This window comes from Corella eumyota, chromosome 6, assembly GCF_963082875.1.
Source record: "Corella eumyota chromosome 6, kaCorEumy4.1, whole genome shotgun sequence".
NCBI lineage: Eukaryota > Metazoa > Chordata > Ascidiacea > Phlebobranchia > Corellidae > Corella > Corella eumyota.
Window position 1 is genome coordinate 14,685,955 of NC_137495.1, and position 14,521 is coordinate 14,700,475.

Sequence of the window (14,521 nt, forward strand, 5' to 3'; positions counted from 1 at the left end):
CTTGTGGTGACGGATTATATTAAAACAACAAACAAACGTGAAAAACGCTAAATAAAACTACATAATACATCTAACTTTATACATTTACAATAAAAGTTACATTACTCTATAAAAGGGCGTTAAACTTGTTACTAAATACAATATTTGTACAACTAACATTATACGATAACTGTGCCATATAATGTCATGGCTGCGGGTCTACGTCCGGGTAGAGACCGGTATACTAAGTAACCTAGATCAGTAATTATTCTACTGCATCTAAGTAACCTAGATCAATTATTCTACTGCATCTCAAGTTTCTCAGATACCAATTTTTCCCCTTTTTTCGCCGCAGCCGTCGGACAATATTTTATTTATCTCGTTATTATTTTGGAATATTTTTGGGTTTATATACCCGAAATGTTGTTGTGCCTGACGGGTGGTGATTGACGTACGAGTTTTTAATGAGTCGAGGGCTGCTTTGGGTTTAATCCTTTTCTTGGTTTGTTCTTTATAGCACCAAAAAGGCGCTGATTAAAATGTTGTTCTGTTCATGATTTTAGATGGGTTTTATTGACAGTTTTTGTTGAACATTGATTACCATCTGTTCGTGCGTTTGAGAATATTCTGTTTTTGGCGTTTGGGCAGGTGATTTAACGAAGAGAAATGTATTGTTAATTATCGCCGCTGCCCGTGCCATTTGAGTTTATTGTTTCTCCAAAGAATCAGAACGTATTTAATCACAAATAATTCTCTTTTGATTATGCAACCCGTTGAACTCATTTCAACTCGCACTAGGGTCAAATGTATAGCATTATACATTGGATCCTATAAAGTCCACTTTCTTGCAATGAATATTTAAAAAGTGGTGACATTTTTCGTACGCCGCATATGAGTAACTACTTCAACTTTTTGTTGACATCGCGTTGAGGAAATGTGATTTTGTAAACAGACCAAAAACAGATGTTTTTAGATTAATCGAGCAAATTATAAAGTAAAAACAAAGAAATGTTAAGATATATTTAAGTTAAAAAAATCAGAAAAGTTATGGTCTGGTAATATTTGCCAAAATTGTTTGCGTTAGCTGATATATTCTGGACAAAATTTTAAGTAAATTTTAGGCATAAATTAAATCTTTTTTGCTAAATAATGTTTTTATTATTTTATTAATATTTAAACGAATAACAAACAATTTTTATGTATTAAGTTTTAAAATTATATCTACTTTAATAATGGCAGCATGGTGTAGTGGTCAGAACACTTGGCTTCACTACATGAGGTCCTGGGTTCGATTCTCATTGCTTCCATCCAGTCTGGAAAGTAGGGCAGCGTGCACGTACAATATTTTTTTTATTAATAAATATGCACGCCTGGAATTAGCTTTTTGCTCGCCTGGTGTCTTAAAAAAATGTGTACGCGCAGTACTGACGTCTAAAAACGCTAACATATCACGCGTACACGCCTAAACCGGAAATTTTGGTACGCGAGCACACGCGGTCACGCATTTTTTTACGCTTGCATGCACGAGATCTTGTCGAAAACTGCCCTACTTTCCAGACTGGGCTTTCATGCTGTAACGCTCTTAAGTAAGGCCGAATAAACTTTTTTTTTAAGTTGTCAAGTCGACCTTTCCGCATCACTAATTAATAAATGTAAAAATATATTTTAACAGAATTTAAATTCAGTTTACTTTAACATCAGGAAAACAATTTCAAAATGGTTAAAACATTTAAAGGGGAGCCCATGTATCATTGGTATTGTATAACAATCCTAATGTTGTGTTATGGGTTTGGGGAGTTGGGTCATTTTATGATCGGTGTCACCTCAAAGGAAATGGCACAGGACGTTCATTTTGGAGACATGGCTTGTTTGACTTTGGACATAAATGTTGAAAAACTGTCAAACACAAAATGCAGAGATGTGAAGAATTCAACGCAGTGAGTAGTTGTTAATTTTGCATGCTAATATTATTTTATTGGGAATCAATTCAAGAACCCCAGGTCTTACTTAAGGATGCTACAACATGCCAGCAGTGGAAATCAAATCCAGCATCTCAGGTCTTACTTAAGGATGCTACAACATGCCAGCAGTGGGAATCAAACCCAGGATTGCAGGTCTTACTCAAGAATGCTACAACATGCTAGTAGTAGGAATCAAACCCAGGATCTCATGTCTTACTTAAGGATGCTACAACATGCCAGCAGTGGGAATCAAACCCAGGATCTCAGGTCTTACTCAAGGATGTTACAACATGCTAACTAACAAAGTAAATTATTAATAATCTTAATTTTTAGATGTAATCTCATGGGATTGAATGGAACGATATATTGTGAATGGAATTACTCAGGCCAGGGAATAGAATACCAAGTTCTTGCTGGTCCAATGTTTATTGCCATTTTTACTGTTATGGGAGTTGTAATGGGAATTGTTGGCGATAAATATAACAGGTTGATTACCGACTATTTTTTTTATTAATTTATCCTCAATGTGGAAAGGTCAACTTCACGACATAAACATAGAGTAACATCATTTACTCCGACCCAGTCTCAAGTTGCCTTCAACAGTTTGAGATATTATAGATTTTAATTGCCCGATAATTATGCTGCTGATTAAGTGTTGGCTTAGCAGGAGTTTAAACTGTTTATAGCGCAACAGCATGAGAGCTATGAGGATAAATTTTTTTTTAGAAATTAAAGAGAATTTTTCATTGAGTAAAAAAGAGTTAATAGAAAATGTGCTATTGTTAGTAAAATGGTGGTTTTGGGCATATAGTTTTTGGTAAAATGTCAGTAACTCCATTTTCTATGCAAACCTAAAATCTCTTAAAACTTTTTTTTTATTTATTTTGCTTTTTAATTATTTAAATTTTTAATTAACTTTTATAAAACTCTTTTTATTTTATGGTTTAGAATCCAGATATTATCTGCAAGTGTTTTCTTTTACTCAGTAATGACTTTTACCACTGGATTTGCCGACACTTATTGGTTGTTAGCTTTGCTGAGAGTTGGCTTTGGGGCAGGGTGAGTTTAAAGTTTGTTTCAGTAAAAAAATATTTTTCAAAAAAAAAAAAAATTTTTTGTACCAGTTAATATTTTTAACTTAATTTGTGGGTGAAGCATGGTGTAGTGGTAAGAGCACTTGGCATCACTACATGAGGTCCTGTGTTCAATTCCCACTGCTCTTATGCTATAGGGTCTTAACAAACCTTAATAATATCATATTTTTTTGTTTTGTATGTATAATAAATTCTCTTAAAAACCTAAAACTTTTTTCTCAGAGATCGGCCTGTACTCCTCTTACCTCAAGTTTGGTGGCCGACATTTTCTCACAGAAAGTTTGAGCTTTTGCGATGAGTTTTTTCAACTTTGGGATTTATTTTGGATATGGTTTGGCATTTGCTGTTGGAAATTATGTGACTGACGCCAACATTCTTGGAATGGTGAAAATATTTTTGACCGGCAGTGCGGTGTAGTAGTCAGAACACTTGGCTTTACTACATGAGGACCTGGGTTCGATTCCCACTTCTGTTATAACGTAGTAGCCTACCCTTTTTTTGAACAATTTATTTTTAGGTTTTTCTATCAAATCAACCTCTAAAAAAACAAAATTAATTTAAATTAATTTTTAACCAATTTTTTCTTAGAGCTGGCGTTGGTGTTACTTTATAGCTGGAGCTCCAGGCATAATTATGGCGATTATTTTATATTTCTCTGTCAAAGAACCAGAACGTAAAATTATAGAACAAGCTGAAGAGAATAACAAATATGAGACAGGCTTTGGTATTTAATACTTTTGATAAAATGTTTAATAAATGAACCCGTTTTCTGTAATTCGATCGATCTCACGACCTAAACATAGAGTTGACTTTGGCAGTTTGGGATATTATTCAATATATTTGTCCGATAATTAATCTGCTGATTAAGTGTTGGCTCAGCAGGTGTTCACACCGTTTATAACACCTTACTTAAGGGTGCTACAGCATAAGAGCAGTGGGGATTGAACTCACGACCTTATGTGTGGTGTAGCAACTGTTCTTACCACTACACCATGCTGCCGTTTTCATTATAAAAATTGTATTTTTTAAGTCTGTCGTAAAATTTCTCTTTATTTTGGAAAAATGTTTAAAAGTTATTTGGCCTATTTTGCAAACTATATTTTTAACTAAGCTATTTATAAACCTGGCTATAAATTTTATTATTTAGAAAAGCAGTCGGTGTTGAAATCAATTTTGACAACTTTCAAATTATTTATCAAATCTCCAACTATCTTATTGTTACTGGTTGGGGCTTCATTCAGACATTCTGGTGAGTTTTTATATTTATGAATAAAATCCTTAGTCGGTGCTTCAACATGCCGGTACTGGGAATCAAACTTTAAACCTCACCCTGCATACTGTAGTGGTCAGATCACTTTGCTTTACTACATGACGTCTTTGGTTCGATCACTTCTGCTCTTAAACTGCCACAGGCAACTCGAGACTGGGTCGGGGTAACAAATATTCATCTATGTTCAGGTCATGAAGTTAACCTTCCCACATCGAGGATAACAAAATCTAAATCAAATTTTAATTTTTTCAGCAAGTTTTTGTTGGTCTTACAACAGTCAGTTATATTTTGATCAATATTACCCCGGCACAGAGGTGGGGTTGTGGATGAGTTTAACTTCCATCGTTGGTGGAACGATTGGGATAATCACTGGTGGAATTTTGTCCGATTTACTCGCTTCTAAATACTGTAATCTTTATTTTGATCATATTATTAAAAATTCGATTTTACTGAATGGACACTTTTCTAAAATAGTTTTCGAAAATGGCATTATCTGAAAATTTTGACATAAATTGAAGGTTGGCAGCATGGTGTAGTGGTCAAAACCCTTGTCTTTACTACATAAGTTCTGTTGTTCGATCCCCACTGCTTCCATGCTGTAGAGCCCTTAAGTAAGGTGCTATAAACGATATTAACTTCTGCTGAGCCAGCACTTAATCAGCAGCTTAATTATTGAGCAATTATAATATCCCAAACTGTCAACTTGAGACCGGGTCGGGGTAACTGATGTTACTCTATGTTTAGGTTGTGCATTCGACCTTCCCACGTTAAAGATAAATAAGTACAATAAAACAGTTTTATTTTCAGAGAAGGGATAGGGTATAAGGGGGTTAATATAAATGTCCCATTATGTGTAAATTGACAGTATTATTAATATAACAAAAATTTTGTAGATTTGTATTTAGAAATATTCCATTTTTTTGGGGGTTTAATTTTAAATCAATTTTTTTTAGGTGTACGAACAAGATTGTGGGTTTTGGTCGTTTGTCAAGCAATAGCCTGCCCTCTAGCGGCGGGAACTCTTTACTTTTCTCCGCCTTATGCTTTTATTTCGCTCTTTGGAGCTTATTTATTCGGTAAATAGTTTCATATTTTTTTAAGAGAACAGTTACCCCGACCCAGTTTCGAGATGACTTTATTGTAATCAAATTTTATTTAAAACACAGCGGAAATGTGGTTCGGAGTTTTGTTCACTGTTTTGGTTGAGTTCTTTCCTGCCCAGTCACGCGCGACAGCGATCGCTATGTTTATTTTTGTAATCAATAATATCGGAGGGAATGCCCCTCTTATAGTACCACCTATGATCAAAGTTTTAGGTTTCAGGGAAGCACTGTACATCGTTTACCCAGGATTTTACTTGGCTAGTAAGTTTTTTTTTTCTTTGTAACTGTTTATCCTCGATGTGGGAAGGTCAACTTTACGACCTAAACATGGAGGTATATTTGTTACCCTGACCCAGTCTCGAGTTGCCTGTGGCAGTTTGGGATATTATAATTGTTCGATAATTATGCTGCTGATTAAGTGCTGGCTTAGCAGGAGTTTATATCGTTTATAGCACCTTACTCAATAAAGTTACAGCTCAAGAGCAGTGGGAATCGAACCCAGGACCTCATGCAGCAAAGCCAAGTTTTTTAAATAATAATTTATTGGTTTATATAGTTTGATTTTTAAACCCTTTTTTTAGTTAGTTTTACGAAAACTTTTTTCTAATTTCAGGTTCTTTTTTCTTTTTGTTGACTCAAATTTCTCTTCTGCGTGGTTCACCGCACATGAGCATTGAAGCGAATAATTGTGAAGAAAGTGAAGCGATAGTTAATAAAACAAAACTTTAAATTAAAAAATAAAGTTTTTGAATTATTTTAAACATTTATAAATTTAAAAAATTTTTATCATGACAATATTTTAATTTTATTAAATATTTATTAGTGAAATTTTTTTGCAAAAATTTTTTTAAAGTTATTTTTAATATTATACTAGCGAGTTATTTTAGTTCCTAAATTATTTGTTGCCATGCTGTTTTTATTTTCTAATTTATATTAACTAAACAGAAATTTAAATAATGTTAATTTTACAGTTTTTATTACTTTTAGGATTTTGTATTCCCTTACTTTATAATTACTCCATATTTTATGAGAAATTATTATTGTTTTATATTTCTGAAATATATTTTGTTTTTGTTACTTCTTTTAAAATTTTAGAAAACTATAAAATTGATATCATCTATTTTTTAAGATTATTTTTCAAAAATGCAAATTATTAATAGTGATGTGCCGATCAAAATGGTGATCGTAAATCGCCGATTTTTGAAGGTATTTTGCGATCACCCGATCAAGGTCCAAAATCGGCAGATCGGTAATTACGTCACATTTAATTTTACGTCACAAATAAACACGCACATGCCTTAACCACATAGATTTCCATAAACTTTTACAGCGCTTTATTTCCGCGCTAGTAAAATTGTTTTTAGTTCTTGTAAATGATACTGAATATTACGGTTAAATATTTAAACAAACGTGTGAATAAGTAAAAGTGTTGTAGGACTTGTTGTCAATTATTTAATTATAACAGTTTAATATTATCAAACTTATATCTATCATTATTATAAACTGGTTATTAATTGGTTTGGTAATGTCTAAGACTCCTGATCGGAAGGTTAATTTATGTATTACCGCTAAACTAAATTGTTTATCTGTTGTAAGATCACTAATAACTCTTGTGGTGACGGATTATATTAAAACAACAAACAAACGTGAAAAACGCTAAATAAAACTACATAATACATCTAACTTTATACATTTACAATAAAAGTTACATTACTCTATAAAAGGGCGTTAAACTTGTTACTAAATACAATATTTGTACAACTAACATTATACGATAACTGTGCCATATAATGTCATGGCTGCGGGTCTACGTCCGGGTAGAGACCGGTATACTAAGTAACCTAGATCAGTAATTATTCTACTGCATCTAAGTAACCTAGATCAATTATTCTACTGCATCTCAAGTTTCTCAGATACCAATTTTTCCCCTTTTTTCGCCGCAGCCGTCGGACAATATTTTATTTATCTCGTTATTATTTTGGAATATTTTTGGGTTTATATACCCGAAATGTTGTTGTGCCTGACGGGTGGTGATTGACGTACGAGTTTTTAATGAGTCGAGGGCTGCTTTGGGTTTAATCCTTTTCTTGGTTTGTTCTTTATAGCACCAAAAAGGCGCTGATTAAAATGTTGTTCTGTTCATGATTTTAGATGGGTTTTATTGACAGTTTTTGTTGAACATTGATTACCATCTGTTCGTGCGTTTGAGAATATTCTGTTTTTGGCGTTTGGGCAGGTGATTTAACGAAGAGAAATGTATTGTTAATTATCGCCGCTGCCCGTGCCATTTGAGTTTATTGTTTCTCCAAAGAATCAGAACGTATTTAATCACAAATAATTCTCTTTTGATTATGCAACCCGTTGAACTCATTTCAACTCGCACTAGGGTCAAATGTATAGCATTATACATTGGATCCTATAAAGTCCACTTTCTTGCAATGAATATTTAAAAAGTGGTGACATTTTTCGTACGCCGCATATGAGTAACTACTTCAACTTTTTGTTGACATCGCGTTGAGGAAATGTGATTTTGTAAACAGACCAAAAACAGATGTTTTTAGATTAATCGAGCAAATTATAAAGTAAAAACAAAGAAATGTTAAGATATATTTAAGTTAAAAATATCAGAAAAGTTATGGTCTGGTAATATTTGCCAAAATTGTTTGCGTTAGCTGATATATTCTGGACAAAATTTTAAGTAAATTTTAGGCATAAATTAAATCTTTTTTGCTAAATAATGTTTTTATTATTTTATTAATATTTAAACGAATAACAAACAATTTTTATGTATTAAGTTTTAAAATTATATCTACTTTAATAATGGCAGCATGGTGTAGTGGTCAGAACACTTGGCTTCACTACATGAGGTCCTGGGTTCGATTCTCATTGCTTCCATCCAGTCTGGAAAGTAGGGCAGCGTGCACGTACAATATTTTTTTTATTAATAAATATGCACGCCTGGAATTAGCTTTTTGCTCGCCTGGTGTCTTAAAAAAATGTGTACGCGCAGTACTGACGTCTAAAAACGCTAACATATCACGCGTACACGCCTAAACCGGAAATTTTGGTACGCGAGCACACGCGGTCACGCATTTTTTTACGCTTGCACGCACGAGATCTTGTCGAAAACTGCCCTACTTTCCAGACTGGGCTTTCATGCTGTAACGCTCTTAAGTAAGGCCGAATAAACTTTTTTTTTAAGTTGTCAAGTCGACCTTTCCGCATCACTAATTAATAAATGTAAAAATATATTTTAACAGAATCTAAATTCAGTTTACTTTAACATCAGGAAAACAATTTCAAAATGGTTAAAACATTTAAAGGGGAGCCCATGTATCATTGGTATTGTATAACAATCCTAATGTTGTGTTATGGGTTTGGGGAGTTGGGTCATTTTATGATCGGTGTCACCTCAAAGGAAATGGCACAGGACGTTCATTTTGGAGACATGGCTTGTTTGACTTTGGACATAAATGTTGAAAAACTGTCAAACACAAAATGCAGAGATGTGAAGAATTCAACACAGTGAGTAGTTGTTAATTTTGCATGCTAATATTATTTTATTGGGAATCAATTCAAGAACCCCAGGTCTTACTTTAGGATGCTACAACATGCCAGCAGTGGAAATCAAATCCAGCATCTCAGGTCTTACTTAAGGATGCTACAACATGCCAGCAGTGGGAATCAAACCCAGGATTGCAGGTCTTACTCAAGAATGCTACAACATGCTAGTAGTAGGAATCAAACCCAGGATCTCATGTCTTACTTAAGGATGCTACAACATGCCAGCAGTGGGAATCAAACCCAGAATCTCAGGTCTTACCTAATGATGCTACATTATGCCAGCAGCGGGAATCAAACCCAGGATCTCAGGTCTTACTCAAGGATGTTACAACATGCTAACTAACAAAGTAAATTATTAATAATCTTAATTTTTAGATGTAATCTCATGGGATTGAATGGAACGATATATTGTGAATGGAATTACTCAGGCCAGGGAATAGAATACCAAGTTCTTGCTGGTCCAATGTTTATTGCCATTTTTACTGTTATGGGAGTTGTAATGGGAATTGTTGGCGATAAATATAACAGGTTGATTACCGACTATTTTTTTTATTAATTTATCCTCAATGTGGAAAGGTCAACTTCACGACATAAACATAGAGTAACATCATTTACTCCGACCCAGTCTCAAGTTGCCTTCAACAGTTTGAGATATTATAGATTTTAATTGCCCGATAATTATGCTGCTAAATTTTTTTTTAGAAATTAAAGAGAATTTTTCATTGAGTAAAAAAGAGTTAATAGAAAATGTGCTATTGTTAGTAAAATGGTGGTTTTGGCATATAGTTTTTGGTAAAATGTCAGTAACTCCATTTTCTATGCAAACCTAAAATCTCTTAAAACTTTTTTTTTATTTATTTTGCTTTTTAATTATTTAAATTTTTAATTAACTTTTATAAAACTCTTTTTATTTTATGGTTTAGAATCCAGATATTATCTGCAAGTGTTTTCTTTTACTCGGTAATGACTTTTACCACCGGATTTGCCGACACTTATTGGTTGTTAGCTTTGCTGAGAGTTGGCTTTGGGGCAGGGTGAGTTTAAAGTTTGTTTCAGTAAAAAAATATTTTTCAAAAAAAAAAAAAATTTTTTGTACCAGTTAATATTTTTAACTTAATTTGTGGGTGAAGCATGGTGTAGTGGTAAGAGCACTTGGCATCACTACATGAGGTCCTGTGTTCAATTCCCACTGCTCTTATGCTATAGGGTCTTAACAAACCTTAATAATATCATATTTTTTTGTTTTGTATGTATAATAAATTCTCTTAAAAACCTAAAACTTTTTTCTCAGAGATCGGCCTGTACTCCTCTTACCTCAAGTTTGGTGGCCGACATTTTCTCACAGAAAGTTTGAGCTTTTGCGATGAGTTTTTTCAAATTTGGGATTTATTTTGGATATGGTTTGGCATTTGCTGTTGGAAATTATGTGACTGACGCCAACATTCTTGGAATGGTGAAAATATTTTTGACCGGCAGTGCGGTGTAGTAGTCAGAACACTTGGCTTTACTACATGAGGACCTGGGTTCGATTCTCACTTCTCTTATAACGTAGTAGCCTACCCTTTTTTTGAACAATTTATTTTTAGGTTTTTCTATCAAATCAACCTCTAAAAAAACAAAATTAATTTAAATTAATTTTTAACCAATTTTTTCTTAGAGCTGGCGTTGGTGTTACTTTATAGCTGGAGCTCCAGGCATAATTATGGCGATTATTTTATATTTCTCTGTCAAAGAACCAGAACGTAAAATTATAGAACAAGCTGAAGAGAATAACAAATATGAGACAGGCTTTGGTATTTAATACTTTTGATAAAATGTTTAATAAATGAACCCGTTTTCTGTAATTCTTTATCCTCGAGGTGAGAAGGTCGATCTCATGACCTAAACATAGAGTTGACTTTGGCAGTTTGGGATATTATTCAATATATTTGTCCGATAATTAATCTGCTGATTAAGTGTTGGCTCAGCAGGTGTTCACACCGTTTATAACACCTTACTTAAGGGTGCTACAGCATGAGAGCAGTGGGGATTGAACTCACGACCTTATGTGTGGTGTAGCAACTGTTCTTACCACTACACCATCCTGCCATTTTCATTATAAAAATTGTATTTTTTAAGTCTGTCGTAAAATTTCTCTTTATTTTGGAAAAATGTTTAAAAGTTATTTGGCCTATTTTGCAAACTATATTTTTAACTAAGCTATTTATAAACCTGGCTATAAATTTTATTATTTAGAAAAGCAGTCGGTGTTGAAATCAATTTTGACAACTTTCAAATTATTTATCAAATCTCCAACTATCTTATTGTTACTGGTTGGGGCTTCATTCAGACATTCTGGTGAGTTTTTATATTTATGAATAAAATCCTTAGTCGGTGCTTCAACATGCCGGTACTGGGAATCAAACTTTAAACCTCACCCTGCATACTGTAGTGGTCAGATCACTTTGCTTTACTACATGACGTCTTTGGTTCGATCACTTCTGCTCTTAAACTGCCACAGGCAACTCGAGACTGGGTCGGGGTAACAAATATTCATCTATGTTCAGGTCATGAAGTTAACCTTCCCACATCGAGGATAACAAAATCTAAATCAAATTTTAATTTTTTCAGCAAGTTTTTGTTGGTCTTACAACAGTCAGTTATATTTTGATCAATATTACCCCGGCACAGAGGTGGGGTTGTGGATAAGTTTAACTTCTATCGTTGGTGGAACGATTGGGATAATCACTGGTGGAATTTTGTCCGATTTACTCGCTTCTAAATACTGTAATCTTTATTTTGATCATATTATTAAAAATTCGATTTTACTGAATGGACACTTTTCTAAAATAGTTTTCGAAAATGGCATTATCTGAAAATTTTGAAGGGATAGGGTATAAGGGGGTTAATATAAATGTCCCATTATGTGTAAATTGACAGTATTATTAATATAACAAAAATTTTGTAGATTTGTATTTAGAAATATTCCATTTTTTTGGGGGTTTAATTTTAAATCAATTTTTTTTAGGTGTACGAACAAGATTGTGGGTTTTGGTCGTTAGTCAAGCAATAGCCTGCCCTCTAGCGGCGGGAACTCTTTACTTTTCTCCGCCTTATGCTTTTATTTCGCTCTTTGGAGCTTATTTATTCGGTAAATAGTTTCATATTTTTTTAAGAGAACAGTTACCCCGACCCAGTTTCGAGATGACTTTATTGTAATCAAATTTTATTTAAAACACAGCGGAAATGTGGTTCGGAGTTTTGTTCACTGTTTTGGTTGAGTTCTTTCCTGCCCAGTCACGCGCGACAGCGATCGCTATGTTTATTTTTGTAATCAATAATATCGGAGGGAATGCCCCTCTTATAGTACCACCTATGATCAAAGTTTTAGGTTTCAGGGAAGCACTGTACATCGTTTACCCAGGATTTCACTTGGCTAGTAAGTTTTTTTTTTCTTTGTAACTGTTTATCCTCGATGTGGGAAGGTCAACTTTACGACCTAAACATGGAGGTATATTTGTTACCCTGACCCAGTCTCGAGTTGCCTGTGGCAGTTTGGGATATTATAATTGTTCGATAATTATGCTGCTGATTAAGTGCTGGCTTAGCAGGAGTTTATATCGTTTATAGCACCTTACTCAATAAAGTTACAGCTCAAGAGCAGTGGGAATCGAACCCAGGACCTCATGCAGCAAAGCCAAGTTTTTTAAATAATAATTTATTGGTTTATATAGTTTGATTTTTAAACCCTTTTTTTAGTTAGTTTTACGAAAACTTTTTTCTAATTTCAGGTTCTTTTTTCTTTTTGTTGACTCAAATTTCTCTTCTGCGTGGTTCACCGCACATGAGCATTGAAGCGAATAATTGTGAAGAAAGTGAAGCGATAGTTAATAAAACAAAACTTTAAATTAAAAAATAAAGTTTTTGAATTATTTTAAACATTTATAAATTTAAAAAATTTTTATCATGACAATATTTTAATTTTATTAAATATTTATTAGTGAAATTTTTTTGCAAAAATTTTTTTAAAGTTATTTTTAATATTATACTAGCGAGTTATTTTAGTTCCTAAATTATTTGTTGCCATTCTTGCTGTTTTTATTTTCTAATTTATATTAACTAAACAGAAATTTAAATAATGTTAATTTTACAGTTTTTATTACTTTTAAGATTTTGTATTCCCTTACTTTATAATTACTCCATATTTTATGAGAAATTATTATTGTTTTATATTTCTGAAATATATTTTGTTTTTGTTACTTCTTTTAAAATTTTAGAGAACTATAAAATTGATATCATCTATTTTTTAAGATTATTTTTCAAAAATGCAAATTATTAATAGTGATGTGCCGATCAAAATGGTGATCGTAAATCGCCGATTTTTGAAGGTATTTTGCGATCACCCGATCAAGGTCCAAAATCGGCAGATCGGTAATTACGTCACATTTAATTTTACGTCACAAATAAACACTCTACATGCCTTAACCACATAGATTTCCATAAACTTTTACAGCGCTTTATTTCCGCGCTAGTAAAATTGTTTTTAGTTCTTGTAAATGATACTGAATATTACGGTTAAATATTTAAACAAACGTGTGAATAAGTAAAAGTGTTGTAGGACTTGTTGTCAATTATTTAATTATAACAGTTTAATATTATCAAACTTATATCTATCATTATTATAAACTGGTTATTAATTGGTTTGGTAATGTCTAAGACTCCTGATCGGAAGGTTAATTTATGTATTACCGCTAAACTAAATTGTTTATCTGTTGTAAGATCACTAATAACTCTTGTGGTGACGGATTATATTAAAACAACAAACAAACGTGAAAAACGCTAAATAAAACTACATAATACATCTAACTTTATACATTTACAATAAAAGTTACATTACTCTATAAAAGGGCGTTAAACTTGTTACTAAATACAATATTTGTACAACTAACATTATACGATAACTGTGCCATATAATGTCATGGCTGCGGGTCTACGTCCGGGTAGAGACCGGTATACTAAGTAACCTAGATCAGTAATTATTCTACTGCATCTAAGTAACCTAGATCAATTATTCTACTGCATCTCAAGTTTCTCAGATACCAATTTTTCCCCTTTTTTCGCCGCAGCCGTCGGACAATATTTTATTTATCTCGTTATTATTTTGGAATATTTTTGGGTTTATATACCCGAAATGTTGTTGTGCCTGACGGGTGGTGATTGACGTACGAGTTTTTAATGAGTCGAGGGCTGCTTTGGGTTTAATCCTTTTCTTGGTTTGTTCTTTATAGCACCAAAAAGGCGCTGATTAAAATGTTGTTCTGTTCATGATTTTAGATGGGTTTTATTGACAGTTTTTGTTGAACATTGATTACCATCTGTTCGTGCGTTTGAGAATATTCTGTTTTTGGCGTTTGGGCAGGTGATTTAACGAAGAGAAATGTATTGTTAATTATCGCCGCTGCCCGTGCCATTTGAGTTTATTGTTTCTCCAAAGAATCAGAACGTATTTAATCACAAATAATTCTCTTTTGATTATGCAACCCGTTGAACTCATTTCAACTCGCACTAGGG

At 33.1% G+C, this 14,521-nt stretch overlaps 2 pseudogenes; both read left to right on the forward strand.

Annotated features, from left to right (window-relative positions):
* Positions 1–1,695: 1,695 nt before the first annotated feature.
* On the forward strand, positions 1,696–6,136 carry LOC145755943 (protein spinster homolog 1-like; annotated as a pseudogene).
* A 2,575-nt stretch (positions 6,137–8,711) lies between these two features.
* LOC145755944 (protein spinster homolog 1-like) lies at positions 8,712–12,857 on the forward strand (annotated as a pseudogene).
* Positions 12,858–14,521: the final 1,664 nt, after the last annotated feature.